Here is a 10763-nt window from a genome sequence, read left to right as displayed (position 1 = left end):
AACTCTGCTCTAATCATTTTCTAGTTCAAGTTATGATTTTTTTTGTGCTTAACATTCCCTTTTCTTTGTGGGAATAAAGGATATACTCTAGACTCAAATCATATTTGAACGCTGAAATTTAAAACTGAAATTTAAAAACTTTTTCCCTTTTTGGGAGAACTTGTGATTACCACTAAAGGTTTGATGAATTGATGATCAGTGGATCTGAGAGATGGGGACCTCTGCTGAAAGTTGGATTTCCCCAGCAAAAAACTCAATACACAATCACAGAGATAGGTACAGAGTGTGGAGGGTTGGGTATCCCGAGCCTTTGAGTTCCATTAGCAGTTATCTCTATCCTTTATGTGAAATAAGCAAAATTAAATTTCAATCCAGTTCTATTCCTAACTGGTTGTTGGTCAATTTTCCTTTGGTCCTTTTATCATGAAATGGAAGTCAGAGGGGATTCTCGAAGGTCATTCTAGCAAAGGTAGAAGATAGTAAGAATGGTACAGTTCTAAGACTTACAATCATTAATATTAAAGAGGTGGCACTCTTAATGGACTACCTTTGTTCAATGTCAAATGAGTGCATATATTATTAGATGAAATAAATCACTTCCATTTTTGACATTTTTGGTATAAATGAAATGAGAAAACATAAAAAAGTTTCAGTTAAATGAAAAAAGCCCTATACTCAATGAACTCACAATTGGATGAGGGAGACAAAAACAAAATATATGCTGGATAAATTAAATATCATTTCAAAGAAATGGCAGTAGCATTAAAGAGGACTAGGAAAGACTTATTTTTAAACACTTACCATCACTCTAAGAATTGATACTAAATATAAATTCCAAGGTAGAATGAAAGAATGATAAGGGCTAGGCAATTGGAGTCAGGTGACTTGTCCAGGGCCACATAGCTAGGAAGTGTCTGAGGCCATATTTGAACCAAGAACTTCCCATCTGTAGGCAAACACTTTACCCACTGAGCCACCATGGGAAAGGCTAATTGTAGAAAATGGGGGAGCCAGGAGGCAGAGAAAAGAGGAAGATAATTTTAGGCATGAGAGAAAATCAATCAAAATACAAGTTTATATTTATATAAGATCCAGTGTTATTGGATCATAAAGCACACAGAGAAAAGCAAAATCTAAGAAAACTGGAAATGTAGAAAGGGTTGAGATTATCAAGAACTTTAAAAGTCAAACTGAGGATTTTATATTTGATCTTAGAGGTAATATGGAGCCACTAAAGCTGTTTACACTGGGGGCAGGTGGTTATGTGGACAGATGTGTGCTGAAGGATGATCACTTTGATAATTGAGTGGGAGATGTTTTGAAGAGAGGAGAAATCAACAAACAAACTATTGTAATGGTCCAGTCAAATAACTTAATCTCCGTGGGCCTCAGTTTCTTCATCTGTGAAATGATTGACTCTAAATCTTTGGTCCTATGAACATTTGCCTAAAACTTTTGAAGAAAGGCAAGCAAGAAATTATGAAACAACCTAACATGAACATCATTTTTGTCTTTATATTTTGAACTTCTAGGATAGTATCTGGCACATATTAGTTGATGTTTGCTCAATTTATCTGAAATGGTGAATTCATTTTTCTACAAGATAATACCATACTTCACACAACTTTGGTTTTAAAAAAGGCTACTAATCCTCTGGGATGTCTATTTTCACCATATTAAGAGTATCCTTCATCAAACTGTTTCCTATATGCCTTCTTCAAAAACTTAATCCTCATAGACTTATGCATAGATGCAAAACATTCAAAAGACTGTGCACATAGGTAATTGTGCTGTATTGATCTTCCAAGTCTGATATTATGATACAGGATGCTTTCATTTATTTCAGTGCTAGGAAGGAAAACACTTGTGTAAATCTTGTTTGAAGATATCACAGTTTGAAGCAGCTTTCAGCATACTATTTGGCTAATTCCTTTACTTAAAGAAAATATACTTCATAAAAATATTTATTATTCTCAGGTCAAGGAGGTAAATTATCCAGAATGTATATGACCACTTTGTATGTATGTACAAGTAAAAGGAGGCCCTGTGACAAATCATGGCAAGAACTAAATTTTCAAGATACCTTGAGGGATTTGTTATTGTTAAAAGTATAACAAAAGCTGATGGCTAAAAAAAAATGAAGGCTTCAAATAATAATAACAAAGGTAATTTCCATTACGTAGAGGGTAAAAATTTGCAAAGCTCTTGACATAGATCATGTCTTTTGATCCTCACACTTAATCCTTCCAGGTACTCTAACAGTTATTGCTATAATTAAACCAAGTTCACTGATGAAACAGGTTCAGTGGTAAAATGCTTTGCCTAAAGCTAGTCAGATAGTAAATATCAGAAGCAGGAAATGAACATAATTTTTTCTGACCCTGCTATATCATGGTGCCTTTTTTTTAACATATAAGATATATGTTTTTTCTCAGGAAGAGTTATTATTATATTTGTAATAATCCTATAAAATACACCTATACAGGAATGTTTAAAACAAAAGGAAAGAGGTTTTAGCAGGGTGGCTCGGTGGATAGTGGGCCCGGAGACGGCTAGCTACGTGACTCTGATCAGGTGACTTAACCCCAATTACCTCATCCTTATCACTCTTCTGCCTTGGAATCTATACTCAGTATTGACTCTAAGATGGATAATAATGCTTTTTTTTTAAAATTAAATTAGAGAGGCTACTGGTAGTACAATGGGTAGAGATTTTAGCTAGAGTTAGGAAGAGCTGAGTTCAATCTAATCTCAGATATTTAGAAGTCATGTGCCAGGGCAAGTCACTTTACCTCTCTTTGTCTCAATTACCTCAACTATCAAATGAGGATAATAAGAACCCCTACTTCTCAGGTTTGTTGGGAGGATCAAATAAGAAAGTATTTGTAAAGTACTTAGCACATTGCCTGGCCCATAGTAGATGATATATAAAAATCCTAGCTATTATTATTATTTTTATAAAGAAATGGGAGTGTATTCTGATTCTGCCTAATACCAACTGAATTTGTTCAATTATATTTATATATCTGAATAGGACCTTGGTAATGAGGAATTACAAAAGTCAATACTTTTTCATCCTAGTTCAATTCTGGTAAGTTTAGGTATAATGAAACCATTTTTAAATTTCAAAATTCAACTTTTATGCTTACATTTAAAAATATGTTTTGGTATTAAATATTGTGGATTCGATATTTTCATGTAATATTTTATAATTCTATAATTCATTAATTAAGCTTAACATTTAGTAAAAATGATCATGTATTGTCTGTCCATTTCCAAAGATTCTAAATTAATAGTATGTTGCTATCAACTTGTCTTTCTGTAGGCAAAATTACCTAATGTCCTTTAATTCCCTACTCTCTACTTTCATCTTCCTTGACTTAAAATGCCTGGGTAATTTTGAATCTGATTCGCCCAATATAAACATTTTTCTTTGGGAAGAAATGAATATTCTAAGTTGGAGAGGCAACAAAAGAGAAGGCTGGACCAGGAACCCTAATTCTGTTTTGATTCATACTAATTACTGGTTTCCTTAAAGTTAAAATGTGGGGCTTGAATAAAGCCTCTAAAGTCCTTTAAATCTTTAAAATCCCATAATTCTGTGAAAGTACTTTTGGAAGCTACATAAAAAATTAGATCACCAAGGTATGGTTAATTATCACTGTGATTCTTTGTTGAACAACTCTTCTGGAAGAAATGTTCCTTTACATAATGATAAAATAACCTGGCTGTGGAAGGTACTATCAAGAAGTCCAGGAGAGGCAGAGCCAAGATGGTGGTTTACTAGCAGTGAAAGCCTATAACCACTCTAACTATCCTTCCAAACTGATCTTTAAAAGGTGCTTCAAAAAGACAATAGTCAAAGCAGGATGAATGAGGGAGCTCTCCCACAGAAAATAACATGAAAGGTAGGCAGAGAGAGCTGTTTTCCATAATAAAAGGGGGAAACTGGAAGCAAAATGGCACACAGAGAAGTACTGCCTAACTAACCTCACAGCTACCTTGTCAGACTCAGAATCAGGGTATAGGCAACTTTGGGATCCAGGGTCTCAGGCTACACTGACAAAAGAATATACCTCAGACCCACCCCTTGAAGGCCCTAGCAGTAAGGATCAGAGGCCTGTAGCAGTGGGTGCTCTCAATTGTCCATGGCAACAGTGAAGACAGCCCCAGGGCAAAACCCTGGAATCAAGAAGCTAAAACAGAATTGGCCAGTAACATGCAGATTTTCAAGTCTATAGGTGGAAAAATGAACAAAGAGTAGGAAAAAACCCCCAAACAAACAAACAAAGAAACAAAAAAACACTTGCCCCTCAAAAATTTCAGTGGGGAAAAAGAACAATGAACAGAACCAACAGGAGATGGTGAGATCCAAGTGAATACATGCAAAATTTAAAACAAACAAACAAACAAAAAACAGAAACAAAATGAGGAATTGGTCTCAAGCTCTGGAAAAACTCAAAAAATAATTCAAAAATCAAATAAGACTGAAGAAAAATGAGAAAAAAATGGGAAAAATAAAAGTAATACAAAAATAAAATAAAAGCTTAAAAAGCAAAATTGGTCAATTGGAAAAAGAAGCACAAAAATTGAATGCAGAAAAAGGTATTTTTAAAAACACAAGTGGAAAAACACTGGGAAAAGAGGCACAAAAAAGAAGAAGAAGAAGAAAAGAGTTCCATGAAAAGTTGAGTGGACCAAAAGGAAAAGGAGGATCAAAAGGTCATGAAAAAAATTCAGTCTTTTAAATTGAGCATTGGGCAAATAGAAGCTAATGTCTTAAGAAGACATCAAGAAACAACAAAACAAAATTAAAAGAATGAAAAAATAGAAGCAAATATGAAATATCTTATTGAAAAAACAACTGACCTGGAAAATGGATCCAAGAGAGACAATTTAAGAAGTACTGGAAAACCTGAAAGTCATGACCAAAAAACCTCCCAAAACTTAGACATCATGTTATAAGAAGTTATCCAAGAAAACTGCCCTGGTATTCTTGAACAAAAGAATAAAATAGAGATTTAAAGAATCCACAGATCACAGTCTGCAATAAATCCCCAAATGACAACTCCCAGTAATGTTATAGCCAACTTCAAGAGCTTCTAGGTCAAGGAGAAAATATTGCAAGCAGCCAGAAAGAAATAATTCAGATATCATGGAGCCCCAATCAGGATTACATAGGATCTGGCTTCCACATTGAAAGACCAGAAGGCTTGGGATATGATATTCTGGAAGGCAAGGGTCCTAGCTTTACTATCAAGAATCACATACCCATATAGAATGACTATATTCTTTGAGGGGAAGGTATGGTCATTTGATAAAATAGAATATTTCCAAGCATTCTTGAAGAAAAGACCAGACTTAAACAGAAAATTTGATGTTCAAATAGAAAGTTCAAGAGAAGCTTAAAAAGGTAAATAAGTAAAAGAAAAAAATTTAAGGTCTTTAATAAGATTAAATTGTTTATATTCTGATATGGAAAGATGCTATGTGTAACTCTTAAAATTGTTATCATTATCATAGTAGTTAAAAGAAGTATGCATAGATAGAGTGTGGTAGTAAGCTATTTAGAATGATATATTAAAAAACTATAGGAGAAAAAGAGGATTGTACTAAGATAAATGGGAAAAGAGAAGTAAAATGGAATAAATTATATCGTATAAAGAGGGGCAGGGACAGAGATACAATGGAGGGGAGGATAAGGGTGACGATGGGTAATTAAAGTTAGACCTTATTCTTATTGGAATTGGTTCAGAAAGGGAAGAACAACTAGGCTCATCAGGGTTTATTATCCTATCTTAACCTTTTGAGAAATAGAAGGTGAATAAGGATTGTAGGGAAGGGATTAATATAAGGGAGGGAGAATTTGGGGGGAGGGTGATTTAAAAAGCCTATAGAGAAGTAGGAGGGCAAATAGAATGAAGGTCATAGGAAGGGGACTAGTATAAGGGAGTGGGAAGGGGAGAGTGATTAAAAGCAAAACCCTGGAGTATAGGGAAAGAGTGAAAGGAGAAAGATTAAGATTAAAAGAGGAAATCAAAATGGAGGGGAATACACAGAGCGTAATCATAACTGTGAATGTAAGTGGGATGAACTCAGCCATAAAGTGGAAGCAGATAACAGAATGGATTAAAAACCAGAATCCTACCATTTTTTGTTTACAAGAAACACTTTTGAGGCAGGTAGACACACACAGAGTAAAGGAAAGAGACTTGGAGCACAATCTGTTAGGCTTCAACTGAGACAAAGATAGCAGGAGTAGCAATAATGATCTCAGACAAAGCTAAAGCAAAAATAGATTTGATTAAAAGAGATAAGGAAGGTAACTACATCTTGATAAAAGGCAGTGATATGTTGAAACTGTGATCAGAAAAGTCCTGATGTGGAAGAGATATCTGTATATTTAACAACAATAACTATTAAAAACAATTTTTATTGATATAGAGAAGGGAACAAACTTTCATATAGCATCTTCTATGTGTCAGGAACTATACTAAGTACTTTTTTTTATAAATACCTCATTTGATATGTTCTGTATCACTTTCCTTCCTCAATAAATCCTTTTCCCTTCTCCCTATAAAGCTACTCTTTATAACAAGGGATAAAAAAAAAAGAAAAAGGGAGAAAAAAGTTTAGTAAAATAAACCAGAATATCAGTTGAGTGATAGTAAATGAAGTAATCTATCTCTACAATTGCCCATGTCTCCAAAGAAGAAAGGGAGATGAGGGCAGTGAAATTTCTAATTATAAAATCTTTTGCTTAATCTTAGAAACCTGTAATTGACAAATACTGTTACATTGGTCCCATCTCTCTTAATTCCCTTCCCTGACAAAGACTGACTCTGGAATCTCTGTTCTTTGGTTTCTCTGAACATTCTCTTCCCGTGAAGAGACTACTGAGTCAAAAGGCTGAGCCAATTATATTTACCTCTCTCTAGATCTTCATTATCACAATCCTGAAAATCCTTTTTAGAGACTGGCATTTGGACGTAATTGGGCTTCTTGCCATAGTCCTAGAACCCTTTCTTCACACAACTGATAGGATATTGACTTTAAGCATTAGTGATTGATTGTCTTTCCTCTCATTCTAAACAGGGCACTGATTCTAAAGACTTATGCTTGGATGCCCTTTCTTCCTCCCATTTATCCCCCAGTATGCTATTCTGTGTAAACAGTCAAACTAATCCACATTATAAACTCTATCAGTTTAATTTACTTCTCTTTCTTAATAACCATGATAAGCTCCATGACAAACACATACAGGTTCTATTTCCCTTATTTAATAATAGCTCCATGCCAGAGGTTTAATATTGTAGCCTCACTGACCATGCTTAATCATCAGCATAATTTTTTTTTATAATTAAAGCATTCTGACAGCTGTGAAGACAGCTGTCTGCTTTCCCTGAGGATCCTCAAACTTAAAAAATGCTATACAAATAAGAATTATTATTAATAGAATTACTGTACTTAGCTGTAAAAAGGAGTACTTTAAGAGCATGTCCCACTTAGACATCAGCAAAGTAGAAGGTCATGAGGTACAAAAATCTAGACAATAAAATATAAGGGTAAGGTTTTTTTCCTGTTAAATGAAATATTTCACATTTTGCAAAACTGGTGTTGAGTAGTTTAACTACATATAAAAAGAACAGAAGAGACAATGAATTTACTCTATTGACTGTCAGCAATACCTTTCCCTCTAATTTGCAAGAGGAATTTGGAATATGTATTAAATGGTCACTATCAATTAAAGTGAAGTCTCTTATCTAGGAAATCTAGATCAGAACTAGGCAGAAGTACTGAATAGGAGAGGTTATTATCCCTTTTCCTTTTATTTCCTGGGAAGTGAAAATCCCAAGCTAGTCCTAGACTAAGGTTCTCTGTCTTTTTGAAAGCAACCTAGAGTTGACAGCACAGAAGCACCCAGCTAATTTTGAGATTAATTCTGGAGATTATATTTGCATTCTGAAGATTTAGCCCAGGGAGTCCATTGGACTTTCTTGTCCAACAGAGGATCTACTCCTTTTAAGGAACAAATCAAATTGAACCACATGTTTATCTAAGACACTATGATCTATGGAGATCCAGCACAGCCTAGCAGGATAATGATTTGTCAATCAACAATATTGATGTTTGCCCCTCAGTGAACCTCTCCAAATAAAGAAAGGATATAGCTATAGAGGCTCTATGGTTCTAGAGCTGTCAGTAGCTTTGGTCACATCTGTGGCCTCATTATTGCTATAAATTGTTTCTTTCACCTCTTCCCATAATAGGCTTTTCATCTATTTATGGGAGAATGTACCAAAGGTTTAGAGGGGAAATATTTCATTAGTATGGTTATTGTCATGCAATATGAGTAAATGCCTTCCCCCACCCCCACCCCTTACCTTAGAATCAGTACAAAGTATAGGTTTCAAGGCAGAAGAGTGGTAAGGGCTAGACAATGGGGGTTAAGTGACTTTCCCAGGGTTACACAGCTAGGAAGTTTCTGAGGCCAGATTTGAACACAAGGGTTTATGTGTAATTGTCTTTCTATAGTGCTAAATAAATTCACTGCCTTATGGTAATTGATATGCACATTGACAGGGGCTTGAGAGTTATAAGAAAAATGGAATTTTACTTCTCTCTTCTTTCTCCCCGCCCCACCCTCCAAAGTATTATCTCTTGAACTTGAGTGAACAGTTTTCCATTTGAAGACCCAAACTGACCAAGAAAGTGCAAGTTGGGGAAGTAAACACAGAATAAGTTTGACAGTATTTTACTGGCAACAAAAAGATGTCTAATTTACTCCTAATGAGAATTTACTTCATCACATTATTAAATTAGAGGAGAAAAATTACTTTTTAATGTTCTGAATTTCCCATAATGTGCATAGCATGCACTTTATTTCTTTATTCCTTCTTAGGCATGAAGACAGTAGGTCTCTAGAAAAACACATATCTGGATTCTGTTTAATAAAGCATCACTAATTCTCCTCCCTGCCCCCCTTAATCCAATTTTAAACAAAGAACAAGTTTTTAGCCAAGTGCAGACACTTAATGGATTCATCATTTGAGTTGATGGTGCTTTAAAATTTTCAACAATATGCTATACTGCACTACTTATAATTCCCTGGACATAATATTCCATCTCCCATATTCTTGTTTCCCTCATGCCTAGAATCTCTTGTTCCCTTAACCCCAGCCTCTTAGTTACCCTGGCTTTCTTTAAGATAGTTCAAATTCTACATTCTGCAAGATGCATTTCCAGGTTCCCTTAGCATCTAGAACCTTCATTCCTATATTATCTACTTATAAACCATATATGTGTGTCTCTGTGTGTATGTATATGCATGTAATTATTTAAATATCTCCCTCTTTAGAATGTGAGCTCCTTGAAAGTGAAAAGACTGTGTTTGCCTTTTCTTTTGTCTATGGACAGTATCTAACATATTGTTCTATTGTTTTGCTTGTTTCTGGCTCTTTGTGATCCCATTCAGGGTTTTCTTGGCAAAGATACTGGTTTGCTGTTTCTTTCTCCAGCTCATTTTTCAGATGAGGAAACTGAGGCAAAGAGGGCTAAGTGACTTGCTTAACATCACACAGCTCGTATCTGAGGCTGGATTTGAACTTAGGTCTTCTTGACTCCAGGCATGCACTCTATCCATTGTATCATCTTGCTACCTAATATCTAACACACAGCTAGTGTTTAACAAATACTTCTTGACTCACATATAATAAACATTTGAACTCTTCTAGCTGAAGACATGTTAGTGATGAACTGGAGTGAATTATTGACTCCCAAGTTGAACATGAACATAACAGCATTGAGCTGCTATGACCACTTTATCATTTCTCTAGTTAGACCCAATCTTGCGTTATTTCATTTGGTCATAAGAAAATGAACTTGTAATATCATACCTTTATAGGATAACTTTTAGGAGAAAGGAATTTAGCTGTTTTTATTGACTATGCAGAGGACATATAAGGTGGTATAATGCTGGGTCTAGGGTCAGCAAGACCAGTGTTCAAATCATGCCTTAGAAACTTAATATCTGTGTGACCCTGGACAAGTCACTTAATTCTGTCTCTTTCAGTTTCCTCTTCTGAAAAATAAATGCACCTGTGGCCATCACTGCCGCCCTGGATTGCTGCAGCACCCACCAGGGGGCGGTGGCACCCACTTTGGGAATCACTGATTTAGAGGATAAGTACTAGAGAGCATCCAAGGCAAACTGAAGTTAAATGACTTGATCAGGGTCACACAATTATTAAGGGTGAAGATTAGACCCAAGAATCCTGCTTTGAGTCTTGCAATCTATCTATTATGCTATACTGACTACTGAGTATTGAATATTGTGGAGATATAGTTTAAAAGAAAGAGGGGAGGATAGGTGAATATTCAAATAAGGGAAGAGAATGGAGCATAATCAGAATTATCCCTAAGGAGCTCTCATTCATTTGGCAGCTGGTTTCTGGATGGCTTGGTAGTAAGCATGTCTACATTAGGATTTTCTTCCAGAATGCTGTGATGCAACTGACATAATTTCCATGAGCCAGTGCAAGGATAAAAAAGAATATTTAATGTAGGCACACAAAATAGGGATGCTTTCCATTAGCATGGTTGGACAGTCTTCATTAAGGATGGAAATTTCCATGATGTTAAGCCACTAAGCAGAATTTCCCAGAATGCCATTTTCTTCCCTCCTAAAAAAAGTGTAGGGCACTTGACCTCCCTTGGGTATAGTATAACTAGCTACCTTGATGACTGTGATTAACTAATTCTCT

This window comes from Gracilinanus agilis, chromosome 1, assembly GCF_016433145.1.
Source record: "Gracilinanus agilis isolate LMUSP501 chromosome 1, AgileGrace, whole genome shotgun sequence".
NCBI lineage: Eukaryota > Metazoa > Chordata > Mammalia > Didelphimorphia > Didelphidae > Gracilinanus > Gracilinanus agilis.
The sequence above is the reverse complement of the archived record's forward strand: the minus strand, read 5'-3'. Positions refer to the sequence as shown.